Below are 14093 nucleotides of genomic sequence, written 5' to 3' on the forward strand. Positions count from 1 at the left end.
AGAAATAAGGCTATGAACAAATTAAATTAAACCGCCTTTTCTGAAACCAGCACTTTGAACTACCCTCAACCTGCAACACATTGGAGAAGTGTGGCTCAATGATTAGAGCGGCAGACCCTGATGCAGAGATCTAGCCCGGGACCAGGGTTCAATTCCCCGCCTCGGCGGATCTTGGGCTCAAAAATTCCATGGACCTGATAATTCTCGCCTCGGTGCCATTCCAATCATGGAGTCCCACTCTGCAACTCTGGGCAATAGCTTGCTTAATCTCCACAACGGCCCCCACAACGCTAAGGATGCCTGGTCTCCACCTTGGGGGTGCCCAGGAGTGCACGCCTCACAGGGAAAGCCAGGATGGGTTCCACAGCGGTATTCGTACAAGCGCCTTGAGACCCTTGCGGGTGAGTAGTGAGCTATACAAGTATCAATTTACAATTTACAATTTTTACACAGTAATACATTTTTTCCCATTATGTGTCTTTGATGCAATGCAATGTGCATGTGGGTCTGGGAAGTTTAGGTTTGCTTCTTCTGTGTGGGTAATGTGCAGTTTGGAGATACATGAATGTGGTATTGATTAGCTAATGACAGAGCTTGGAGCTGTCTTGTGCACATGACGTTGCAGGCAGTTGAGTCTAGGATGTACTGTTGCTTTAGTGCGAAATATGAATATAACGATATACATATGAATTAGGGGTGTCAAACACTTAACCAACTATTAGGCTTGAAGCTGGATTGAAAAATCTGTTGGCACCAGGGGCTGTGTCTAATATATATTGTTGCTGAGGGAGAGGTGTGACTATAACCTGATATGAGTGTGCCTTAGGTGTAGCAACGATTAATTAATTTGATGCCTTGGAGCTTTGTTGCTTGTATGACAATCAAGATGTTGTGCCTAATGTGTAATGCTGGAGTAGGGTCATATACAGTTTCAGGGAAGCCTCATTGAGCATGACAAAGTGAATTGGTCACTGTAGTGAACACGCTGAAGGAGGTTGTTGGGGTTGAGCACTTGCAGTTTAATCAGTAGCAAAATTGTGACACACCAAGCCAGACACCAACAGCATCTGTCAAATTCCAAGATAAATAACCCCAGAGCCCCATGAATTTACAGAGGATTACAAAGGCAACATTCCATGAGAACATCACAGAGGTGGGCACAGATAAGCAACTAAACTGAAAAAACAATAAGTCAACACTATAACACACCCCTTTCCTACCCAAAAACACCAACAGAACAACTACAAACAGAATGAAGCAAGCAAGGGCTGACCAAGACAAATTCTTCAAGACCACTAAAGACAAAACAGAAACACACACCTGAGAAATCATCCCCACACAAAATCACCAAACCAGCCTGGTGGTCTGCGAGACCTCACTGCCTGCTCTGTCAAAAACACAGAGGAAAGTATGATCCCCTTGCATCATCCCTGTCATGTGATGCAACCCCAGCTTCTCTTACTTCGCTTTGAAAATCACTATCCTCCATCAACAACCAACCCGAACACCCATTAACCTTCTTCTAGGCTGCACCACATCTTTCCATCCCTTCTGGAACAAAGCTTCTCTCCTTAAATATCATGTTTGCCCCTTTTCCAAATTCACCCAATCCCCCCCCCCCCCCGCAATCTTCGAACTGCATGGACCCCGGAACCTGGACAAATCCCCTCCCCAGACCACCAGGTTTAACCTTAACCCAATCACCTACATTAATCTCCCTTACCTGTTATGAGATGCCCCAAATATTTGACCTCTTCTAACATTTTTCTTGTTGCAAATTCAAACCAGCCTTGGCAATTCAAGCCAATACCTCTCGCAATGTAACATTGTGCACAGCAATGCTTACTCTAAAGACAAATACGTCATGTTGGAAAAACAAACATGCTTGACTCCAGTCAATACATTTGATATTCGTCCATGGAAAACACTCGCCGCAGATGACAATCCAAAAGGTAACCTGTTAAATAGAAATATCCCATCACTCATGATAAAAACAGTCAAATACTTTGAAACTGGAGGCTATTTCACCTGATGATAAGCACTTACAAGTATAGCCTGGAAAAGTACTTTCCCCAGACAACAATAGAATCAGTTCATTGATATTTAGCATAGGGAAACAATCCATGACAATGTTCTGATTGAGGCAGTGCATGTCAACACAAAACTTCTATGACCCATCTGAGGTTTCTGCTATGACAACAAGAGACAACCATTGCGTAGCCTCAACAGCCTCAATTAACTTGTCCTGGATCTTCTGCTTGAGTATACCTTTTACTTCAGCCCTTATTGCCAGAGGAACCATCCTTGCCACATGTCTCACTGGCATGGCATCATTCCCCAATATAATTTTATGTTGCTATTTCTTGGCCTCACCCAACTTGTTCTCAAAAACTGATTTGAACTGCTTCAGAACTCCAAACAGTTCTTCAGCTCTTGGGTTCACCGCTGTGTGCAAGTCACACTGATGTGCCCAACCCAAAATAATTTATATTAAACACTCAACAGAGAGAACACACCGGTGGGGAGATCTTAGCTATTGGAAATGGAAATAGTAGAGTGCTCCACAGTTGAAGCCACCATAAAGGTCCAGTCTTTGTACACACAAGTAATCAAATTAAAGCCAGTTCCTCATCACAGGACTCAAAAATGAGTGGCCACTGCCTAGACTAGGATCCTTAGACCATGTAAGTGGGCAGACTTGCTTTATTCTGTTAACACTGCAACTCAGCGTGCAATGCACTCTTGCTGATTTTGTGCACCAACCTTGGGTTAAATCACATCAGAGCTGCACAGTTTAAGGGACAAAGGGCCTTGACTTCATGGACTGATGCTTAGCCAGGCGCACTGAAACATTAAATATATAGAAAGTCTGACGATTTTCTTTGAAGGCCACGTAGTTGCAGAATACCATTTGCATATGGCCGTTCCTCATACAGATGTTTCTTTTTGGCAAGTCCTATACCCTGCACTGAGGTAAACACTAAAAAAATATGGTTAACAGGTGGTACACGGGTGACAGTTTAGCAAAGGAGACAAAACGGTGCCCCATCCTCTCCCCTCACGCGAGAAGAACATATTCTGTGGGAGGCTGTTGCTTTCTAAACATGCTTCAATGCCAAAGGCCTGCCTATATCTGTGCATACAATAACATGCCTTTGAATTTCTCATCAACTCTCTAGGTTATAGTCTCACGAGTTCATCAATGCACAATCACAGAGTCCCAGTATGACTAGTCCTCTGGCAGTGTGCTCATAAGAAAGTCTTTTAGGAGCAGTAGTGTGCTTTCAAGCTATGTGTGAATATGCGCCTAAATGAGATGCATTCAAAATGACTAGTGCACGTGAAAATCTGAGACTGATGCTGGGGCTCTTTCCCTGCAACATCCCTGGGTGCAGCTTCCTCCACAGGTGCTGGAGTAGGCATGTTTCGCTCTTGGCACTGGATGATTCAAGAAGCATACATAGGCAACTGGCTCAGCTCAAATTGCCTTGGACTCTAAAGAACAAAACAAGCTGAGCTTTCATGTGGCTTCTGCCTGCCAATCACTCTCTAACCTAATGCACCAAGAATTTAAGAAAAAACACTAACCTCTGAGGTGCAACATGATCGGATAAGGGATACCCCTCTTGAAGTTGAATGGCACCAAGTAAATCAGACATCCTGGGATTTCTCCCGACTTCCCTTTTGCTTTATTGTGTGATCTTGGGCAAATATTTTATTTCCTTTTTAGGGCAAAGCCTACCAGACAGCACAGCTGTCTGGTTTGCTAACAACATCTTGAGGACATTCAGAAAGCTTCCCTGAGAATTCATTCCACCTATTGCTTACCATTGGCTTTGTGTTGTGTAAGTCACATTTTTTTACTTTTGTATTTTCTGGCTTTATTTATTTTAGGCTGTCCTGCTTGAGTTTGTCCCTTCCGTTGCCCAAATCCTGGTTATTGTATTCTTCCACCAGTAATGGAGTTCTGTTAATAGTTCTTTAAATCTTGTTCTTATCTTGTCAGATTTGCTGTTCATTCAAAGACAGAGGTCAAATGTCAGGCTCTGTCTTCCAGGGAGCTCATTTTTTATTTTTATTTCTCTGCCTTCAAAGTGAGAGGATTATTGTGACAATCATGGTGGCTACTGGGAGTGTAACACTTGAGGAAGGCTGTAGGATGCCATTTCTGTTCTAGCACACAACATTATTTAAATGTTTGTAAATTAACTGTGCAGATATTTCAGAATACATTAGAATTAGGACAGCACAAATGAAGCACAATTTCTGGTAATTCAGAAGTGCAGCGGAAACAAATATTTTAATATGATCAAAACAAATCAGTACACTTCCACAATTGTTTTTGCACTGTATACTTTTATCAGTAAAACTGCATGAGTGTGGAAATGTAATGATCATTTCAATTGGAAATGTGTTGTTTGTAATGGCAGTATGCTGCAGCACCATTCATACTCCACTTTACCCTATTCCATGCTACTCTGCTCCACTCCATGCCACTTCACTTTACTCTACTCTGCACCACTCCACTCCACACTGCATCACTGCACTCTACTCTGCACCACTCCACTTTATGCCTCTTCACTCAATTCTACACCACTCTACTCTATGCCAATTCACTCTACCCCACACTACTCTACTATTCACAGCTGCACTCTTCATCACTGCGCTCTACACCACTCCATTCTCACCACTCTGCTGTATGCCACTCTGCAACACTGCACTTTATAACACAACACTCTATACCAATGCACTATACTCTGTATCACTTCACTCTACTCTACTGCACTCTATGCCAAACCATTCTATGCCACACTAATCTATTCTGCACCACTGCACTCTATACCACACTAATCTATGCCAATTTACTCTAACGTGCACCCCTCCACTCTACTCTGATACAATCTTCTCTGTGCCAATGCACTAGGCACCATTGTACTCAATGCCACTGCACACAGCGCCACTCTGCACCATTCCACTCCTCTACTCTGTACTATTCTGTACTACTGCACTCTACTCTAATCACTGCACTCTTTGCCAGTGAATTATATGCTACGAGCCTCAATCTACTCTGCACGACTGCACTTTACCCCACTCTACTATACACCACTGCACTCTATGGCAGTCTACTCTGCAACAGTGCATACTCTGCCACCGAACTCTATGCCACTGCACTCTACTCTGGCCCACACTACTCTACGCCACTCTATCCCACTGCAGCCTACGTTTTATACTTGTGGTGTTCTTTTTAAAACATGAAATCCATTTTCCTGCCCCATCCATCAATGAGGGCAGTTTATTCCTGAGCCTTTCTTTGTCCATCTGTGCCCACAGCACATAGATGGCTCCTGCTGCTTCTTTTTGGAACAACAGGCAAATCCTAGCTTGGTCCAGCAGGCCAACAGATGGAAAAGAGGCCGCACAAAGATCTCACCCTCTTCTCTAGAAATTATTTCACTAGGGGTCGGTCTCTCTGACCAGCATGTTGGGAGGTAATGGTGGATGCTTTAGTCATAGCTCTTCTTGTGCATGTATAAAGGAGCCATGTTACTCCTTCTATGTCTCAATTGTGTCCCTGTCAGGATCTCCTGACTACTTATTTCCTGGTTTGCCCTTCACCTACATCGACGGGCTGGTGATGTGTGTGATTTGGTTAGGGCCCTTCCTTTCCCCCTTATATCAACGCTCATCTCTACGTGTGACCAGAGGCCGAGCTCCTGTTCCCTCATGGGGTGGGTACATTGTTCCCTCTCCCTGCTGGGTTTCCCAGGTGACGGCTCTCTCTCTTTCTATCCTTAATTATCGCCTTTCCTCTACCTCCTTCTCTCGGGCGAGTTGCTGCTTTTCTAGGCAATGTTTTGGCCTCAACCTCACTCCCTGATGCTCCATGTTCCATAGGGCTGCCTGGGTGGAGTGTAGCCCATGGCCCCCTTCTCAGATGGATTTTGCGGGGCTGACGCTCCTTTCTTCCCCTCCACTAGTGGAATCAGCAATAAATGTAACTACTTAAATAGCCTGGCGAGCTTATTTACTTCAGCCGAAGTAAATATGATTTATTCCATAAGTCACAATTATATCATATGCAAACAAAACAGTTGATGGACAGAATGCAGAACAATGTCATACATTCACCCCAGTACAGAGATCTGGGCCTAAATCCATCGTTTTTTTGCTCACCATGCCGTTCCAGTTTGAACCCAGCCATATGCAAATCAGTCTTGACCCTGTGCCTCATGGGAACAGTCCAGCCCGAACTGCCAAGCCAGGTCCTCCCTGGACAGGAAACAAGCATCCTAGGACCGGTTTCGGGGTTTCACCCCTCTTCAGCCAGGATAGCTTGATTCCAGTGACAAGGAGAGCAAGGGACCCACGTCTGGGCATACCCTTCCCACTCGGGGTGACAAATGCAAACAAAACAGTTGATGGACAGAATGCAGAACAATGTCATACATTCACCCCAGTACAGAGATCTGGGCCTAAATCCATCGTTTTTTTGCTCACCATGCCGTTCCAGTTTGAACCCAGCCATATGCAAATCAGTCTTGACCCAGTGCCTCATGGGAACAGTCCAGCCCGAACTGCCAAGCCAGGTCCTCCCTGGACAGGAAACAAGCATCCTAGGACCGGTTTCAGGCTTTCACCCCTCTTCAGCCAGGATAGCTTGATTCCAGTGGCAAGGAGAGCAAGGGACCCACGTCAGGGCATACCCTTCCCACTCGGGGTGACAAATGCAAACAAAACAGTTGATGGACAGAATGCAGAACAATGTCATACATTCACCCCAGTACAGAGATCTGGGCCTAAATCCATCGTTTTTTTGCTCACCATGCCGTTCCAGTTTGAACCCAGCCATATGCAAATCAGTCTTGACCCTGTGCCTCATGGGAACAGTCCAACCCGAACTGCCAAGCCAGGTCCTCCCTAGACAGGAAACAAGCATCCTAGGACCGGTTTCGGGGTTTCACCCCTCTTCAGCCAGGATAGCTTGATTCCAGTGGCAAGGAGAGCAAGGGACCCATGTCTGGGCATACCCTTCCCACTCGGGGTGACAAATGCAAACAAAACAGTTGATGGACAGAATGCAGAACAATGTCATACATTCACCCCAGTACAGATATCTGGGCCTAAATCCATCGTTTTTTTGCTCACCATGCCGTTCCAGTTTGAACCCAGCCATATGCAAATCAGTCTTGACCCTGTGCCTCATGGGAACAGTCCAGCCCGAACTGCCAAGCCAGGTCCTCCCTGGACAGGAAACAAGCATCCTAGGACCGGCTTCGGGGTTTCACCCCTCTTCAGCCAGGATAGCTTGATTCCAGTGGCAAGGAGAGCAAGGGACCCACGTCTGGGCATACCCTTCCAACTCGGGGTGACAAATGCAAACAAAACAGTTGATGGACAGAATGCAGAACAATGTCATACATTCACCCCAGTACAGAGATCTGGGCCTAAATCCATCGTTTTTTTGCTCACCATGCCGTTCCAGTTTGAACCCAGCCATATGCAAATCAGTCTTGACCCTGTGCCTCATGGGAGCAGTCCAGCCCGAACTGCCAAGCCAGGTCCTCCCTGGACAGGAAACAAGCATCCTAGGACCGGTTTCGGGGTTTCACCCCTCTTCAGCCAGGATAGCTTGATTCCAGTGGCAAGGAGAGCAAGGGACCCACGTCTGGGCATACCCTTCCCACTCGGGGTGACAAATGCAAACAAAACAGTTGATGGACAGAATGCAGAACAATGTCATACATTCACCCCAGTACAGAGATCTGGGCCTAAATCCATCGTTTTTTTGCTCACCATGCCGTTCCAGTTTGAACCCAGCCATATGCAAATCAGTCTTGACCCTGTGCCTCATGGGAACAGTCCAGCCCGAACTGCCAAGCCAGGTCCTCCCTGGACAGGAAACAAGCATCCTAGGACCGGTTTCAGGGTTTCACCCCTCTTCAGCCAGGATAGCTTGATTCCAGTGACAAGGAGAGCAAGGGACCCACGTCTGGACATACCCTTCCCACTCGGGGTGACAAATGCAAACAAAACAGTTGATGGACAGAATGCAGAACAATGTCATACATTCACCCCAGTACAGAGATCTGGGCCTAAATCCATCGTTTTTTTGCTCACCATGCCGTTCCAGTTTGAACCCAGCCATATGCAAATCAGTCTTGACCCTGTGCCTCATGGGAACAGTCCAGCCCGAACTGCCAAGCCAGGTCCTCCCTGGACAGGAAACAAGCATCCTAGGACAGGTTTCGGGGTTTCACCCCTCTTCAGCCAGGATAGCTTGATTCCAGTGGCAAGGAGAGCAAGGGACCCACGTCTGGGCATACCCTTCCCACTCGGGGTGACAAATGCAAACAAAACAGTTGATGGACAGAATGCAGAACAATGTCATACATTCACCCCAGTACAGAGATCTGGGCCTAAATCCATCGTTTTTTTGCTCACCATGCCGTTCCAGTTTGAACCCAGCCATATGCAAATCAGTCTTGACCCTGTGCCTCATGGGAACAGTCCAGCCCGAACTGCCAAGCCAGGTCCTCCCTGGACAGGAAACAAGCATCCTAGGACCGGTTTCGAGGTTTCACCCCTCTTCAGCCAGGATAGCTTGATTCCAGTGGCAAGGAGAGCAAGGGACCCATGTCTGGGCATACCCTTCCCACTCGGGGTGACAAATGCAAACAAAACAGTTGATGGACAGAATGCAGAACAATGTCATACATTCACCCCAGTACAGATATCTGGGCCTAAATCCATCGTTTTTTTGCTCACCATGCCGTTCCAGTTTGAACCCAGCCATATGCAAATCAGTCTTGACCCTGTACCTCATGGGAACAGTCCAGCCCGAACTGCCAAGCCAGGTCCTCCCTGGACAGGAAACAAGCATCCTAGGACCGGTTTCGGGGTTTCACCCCTCTTCAGCCAGGATAGCTTGATTCCAGTGGCAAGGAGAGCAAGGGACCCACGTCTGGGCATACCCTTCCCACTCGGGGTGACAAATGCAAACAAAACAGTTGATGGACAGAATGCAGAACAATGTCATACATTCACCCCAGTACAGAGATCTGGGCCTAAATCCATCGTTTTTTTGCTCACCATGCCGTTCCAGTTTGAACCCAGCCATATGCAAATCAGTCTTGACCCTGTGCCTCATGGGAACAGTCCAGCCCGAACTGCCAAGCCAGGTCCTCCCTGGACAGGAAACAAGCATCCTAGGACCGGTTTCGGGGTTTCACCCCTCTTCAGCCAGGATAGCTTGATTCCAGTGGCAAGGAGAGCAAGGGACCCACGTCTGGGCATACCCTTCCCACTCGGGGTGACAAATGCAAACAAAACAGTTGATGGACAGAATGCAGAAAAATGTCATACATTCACCCCAGTACAGAGATCTGGGCCTAAATCCATCGTTTTTTTGCTCACCATGCCGTTCCAGTTTGAACCCAGCCATATGCAAATCAGTCTTGACCCTGTGCCTCATGGGAACAGTCCAGCCCGAACTTCCAAGCCAGGTCCTCCCTGGACAGGAAACAAGCATCCTAGGACCGGTTTCGGGGTTTCACCCCTCTTCAGCCAGGATAGCTTGATTCCAGTGGCAAGGAGAGCAAGGGACCCACGTCTGGGCATACCCTTCCCACTCGGGGTGACAAATGCAAACAAAACAGTTGATGGACAGAATGCAGAACAATGTCATACATTCACCCCAGTACAGAGATCTGGGCCTAAATCCATCGTTTTTTTGCTCACCATGCCGTTCCAGTTTGAACCCAGCCATATGCAAATCAGTCTTGACCCTGTGCCTCATGGGAACAGTCCAGCCCGAACTGCCAAGCCAGGTCCTCCCTGGACAGGAAACAAGCATCCTAGGACCGGTTTCGGGGTTTCACCCCTCTTCAGCCAGGATAGCTTGATTCCAGTGGCAAGGAGAGCAAGGGACCCACGTCTGGGCATACCCTTCCCACTCGGGGTGACAAATGCAAACAAAACAGTTGATGGACAGAATGCAGAACAATGTCATACATTCACCCCAGTACAGAGATCTGGGCCTAAATCCATCGTTTTTTTGCTCACCGTGCTGTTCCAGTTTGAACCCAGCCATATGCAAATCAGTCTTGACCCTGTGCCTCATGGGAACAGTCCAGCCCGAACTGCCAAGCCAGGTCCTCCCTGGACAGGAAACAATCATCCTAGGACCGGTTTCGGGGTTTCACCCCTCTTCAGCCAGGATAGCTTGATTCATGTGGCAAGGAGAGCAAGGGACCCACGTCTGGGCATACCCTTCCCACTCGGGGTGACAAATGCAAACAAAACAGTTGATGGACAGAATGCAGAACAATGTCATACATTCACCCCAGTACAGAGATCTGGGCCTAAATCCATCGTTTTTTTGCTCACCATGCCGTTCCAGTTTGAACCCAGCCATATGCAAATCAGTCTTGACCCTGTGCCTCATGGGAACAGTCCAGCCCGAACTGCCAAGCCAGGTCCTCCCTGGACAGGAAACAAGCATCCTAGGACCGGTTTCGGGGTTTCCCCCCTCTTCAGCCAGGATAGCTTGATTCCAGTGGCAAGGAGAGCAAGGGACCCACGTCTGGGCATACCCTTCCCCACTCGGGGTGACAAATGCAAACAAAGCAGTTGATGGACAGAATGCAGAACAATGTCATACATTCACCCCAGTACAGAGATCTGGGCCTAAATCCATCGTTTTTTTGCTCACCATGCCGTTCCAGTTTGAACCCAGCCATATGCAAATCAGTCTTGACCCTGTGCCTCATGGGAACAGTCCAGCCCGAACTGCCAAGCCAGGTCCTCCCTGGACAGGAAACAAGCATCCTAGGACCGGTTTCGGGGTTTCACCCCTCTTCAGCCAGGATAGCTTGATTCCAGTGGCAAGGAGAGCAAGGGACCCACGTCTGGGCATACCCTTCCCACTGGGGGTGACAAATGCAAACAAAACAGTTGATGGACAGAATGCAGAACAATGTCATACATTCACCCCAGTACAGATATCTGGGCCTAAATCCATCGTTTTTTTGCTCACCATGCCGTTCCAGTTTGGACCCAGCCATATGCAAATCAGTCTTAACCCTGTGCCTCATGGGAACAGTCCAGCCCGAACTGCCAAGCCAGGTCCTCCCTGGACACGAAACAAGCATCCTAGGACCGGTTTCGGGGTTTCACCCCTCTTCAGCCAGGATAGCTTGATTCCAGTGGCAAGGAGAGCAAGGGACCCACGTCTGGGCATACCCTTCCTACTCGGGGTGACAAATGCAAACAAAACAGTTGATGGACAGAATGCAGAACAATGTCATACATTCACCCCAGTACAGAGATCTGGGCCTAAATCCATCGTTTTTTTGCTCACCATGCCGTTCCAGTTTGAACCCAGCCATATGCAAATCAGTCTTGACCCTGTGCCTCATGGGAACAGTCCAGCCCGAACTGCCAAGCCAGGTCCTCCCTGGACAGGAAACAATCATCCTAGGACCGGTTTCGGGGTTTCACCCCTCTTCAGCCAGGATAGCTTGATTCATGTGGCAAGGAGAGCAAGGGACCCACGTCTGGGCATACCCTTCCCACTCGGGGTGACAAATGCAAACAAAACAGTTGATGGACAGAATGCAGAACAATGTCATACATTCACCCCAGTACAGAGATCTGGGCCTAAATCCATCGTTTTTTTGCTCACCATGCCGTTCCAGTTTGAACCCAGCCATATGCAAATCAGTCTTGACCCTGTGCCTCATGGGAACAGTCCAGCCCGAACTGCCAAGCCAGGTCCTCCCTGGACAGGAAACAAGCATCCTAGGACCGGTTTCGGGGTTTCACCCCTCTTCAGCCAGGATAGCTTGATTCCAGTGGCAAGGAGAGCAAGGGACCCACGTCTGGGCATACCCTTCCCACTCGGGGTGACAAATGCAAACAAAACAGTTGATGGACAGAATGCAGAACAATGTCATACATTCACCCCAGTACAGAGATCTGGGCCTAAATCCATCGTTTTTTTGCTCACCATGCCGTTCCAGTTTGAACCCAGCCATATGCAAATCAGTCTTGACCCTGTGCCTCATGGGAACAGTCCAGCCCGAACTGCCAAGCCAGGTCCTCCCTGGACAGGAAACAAGCATCCTAGGACCGGTTTCGGGGTTTCACCCCTCTTCAGCCAGGATAGCTTGATTCCAGTGGCAAGGAGAGCAAGGGACCCACGTCTGGGCATACCCTTCCCACTCGGGGTGACAAATGCAAACAAAACAGTTGATGGACAGAATGCAGAACAATGTCATACATTCACCCCAGTACAGAGATCTGGGCCTAAATCCATCGTTTTTTTGCTCACCGTGCTGTTCCAGTTTGAACCCAGCCATATGCAAATCAGTCTTGACCCTGTGCCTCATGGGAACAGTCCAGCCCGAACTGCCAAGCCAGGTCCTCCCTGGACAGGAAACAAGCATCCTAGGACCGGTTTCGGGGTTTCACCCCTCTTCAGCCAGGATAGCTTGATTACAGTGGCAAGGAGAGCAAGGGACCCACGTCTGGGCATACCCTTCCCACTCGGGGTGACAAATGCAAACAAAACAGTTGATGGACAGAATGCAGAACAATGTCATACATTCACCCCAGTACAGAGATCTGGGCCTAAATCCATCGTTTTTTTGCTCACCATGCCGTTCCAGTTTGAACCCAGCCATATGCAAATCAGTCTTGACCCTGTGCCTCATGGGAACAGTCCAGCCCGAACTGCCAAGCCAGGTCCTCCTTGGACAGGAAACAAGCATCCTAGGACCGGTTTCGGGGTTTCACCCCTCTTCAGCCAGGATAGCTTGATTCCAGTGGCAAGGAGAGCAAGGGACCCACGTCTGGGCATACCCTTCCCCACTCGGGGTGACAAATGCAAATAAAACAGTTGATGGACAGAATGCAGAACAATGTCATACATTCACCCCAGTACAGAGATCTGGGCCTAAATCCATCGTTTTTTTGCTCACCATGCCGTTCCAGTTTGAACCCAGCCATATGCAAATCAGTCTTGACCCTGTGCCTCATGGGAACAGTCCAGCCCGAACTGCCAAGCCAGGTCCTCCCTGGACAGGAAACAAGCATCCTAGGACCGGTTTCGGGGTTTCACCCCTCTTCAGCCAGGATAGCTTGATTCCAGTGGCAAGGAGAGCAAGGGACCCACGTCTGGGCATACCCTTCCCACTGGGGGTGACAAATGCAAACAAAACAGTTGATGGACAGAATGCAGAACAATGTCATACATTCACCCCAGTACAGATATCTGGGCCTAAATCCATCGTTTTTTTGCTCACCATGCCGTTCCAGTTTGGACCCAGCCATATGCAAATCAGTCTTAACCCTGTGCCTCATGGGAACAGTCCAGCCCGAACTGCCAAGCCAGGTCCTCCCTGGACACGAAACAAGCATCCTAGGACCGGTTTCGGGGTTTCACCCCTCTTCAGCCAGGATAGCTTGATTCCAGTGGCAAGGAGAGCAAGGGACCCACGTCTGGGCATACCCTTCCCACTCGGGGTGACAAATTCAAACAAAACAGTTGATGGACAGAATGCAGAACAATGTCATACATTCACCCCAGTACAGAGATCTGGGCCTAAATCCATCGTTTTTTTGCTCACCATGCCGTTCCAGTTTGAACCCAGCCATATGCAAATCAGTCTTGACCCTGTGCCTCATGGGAACAGTCCAGCCCGAACTGCCAAGCCAGGTCCTCCCTGGACAGGAAACAATCATCCTAGGACCGGTTTCGGGGTTTCACCCCTCTTCAGCCAGGATAGCTTGATTCCAGTGGCAAGGAGAGCAAGGGACCCACGTCTGGGCATACCCTTCCCACTCGGGGTGACAAATGCAAACAAAACAGTTGATGGACAGAATGCAGAACAATGTCATACATTCACCCCAGTACAGAGATCTGGGCCTAAATCCATCGTTTTTTTGCTCACCATGCCGTTCCAGTTTGAACCCAGCCATATGCAAATCAGTCTTGACCCTGTGCCTCATGGGAACAGTCCAGCCCGAACTGCCAAGCCAGGTCCTCCCTGGACAGGAAACAAGCATCCTAGGACCGGTTTCGGGGTTTCACC

Source organism: Triturus cristatus, chromosome 3_2 (genome assembly GCF_964204655.1).
Source record: "Triturus cristatus chromosome 3_2, aTriCri1.1, whole genome shotgun sequence".
Taxonomy (NCBI): Eukaryota; Metazoa; Chordata; class Amphibia; order Caudata; family Salamandridae; genus Triturus; species Triturus cristatus.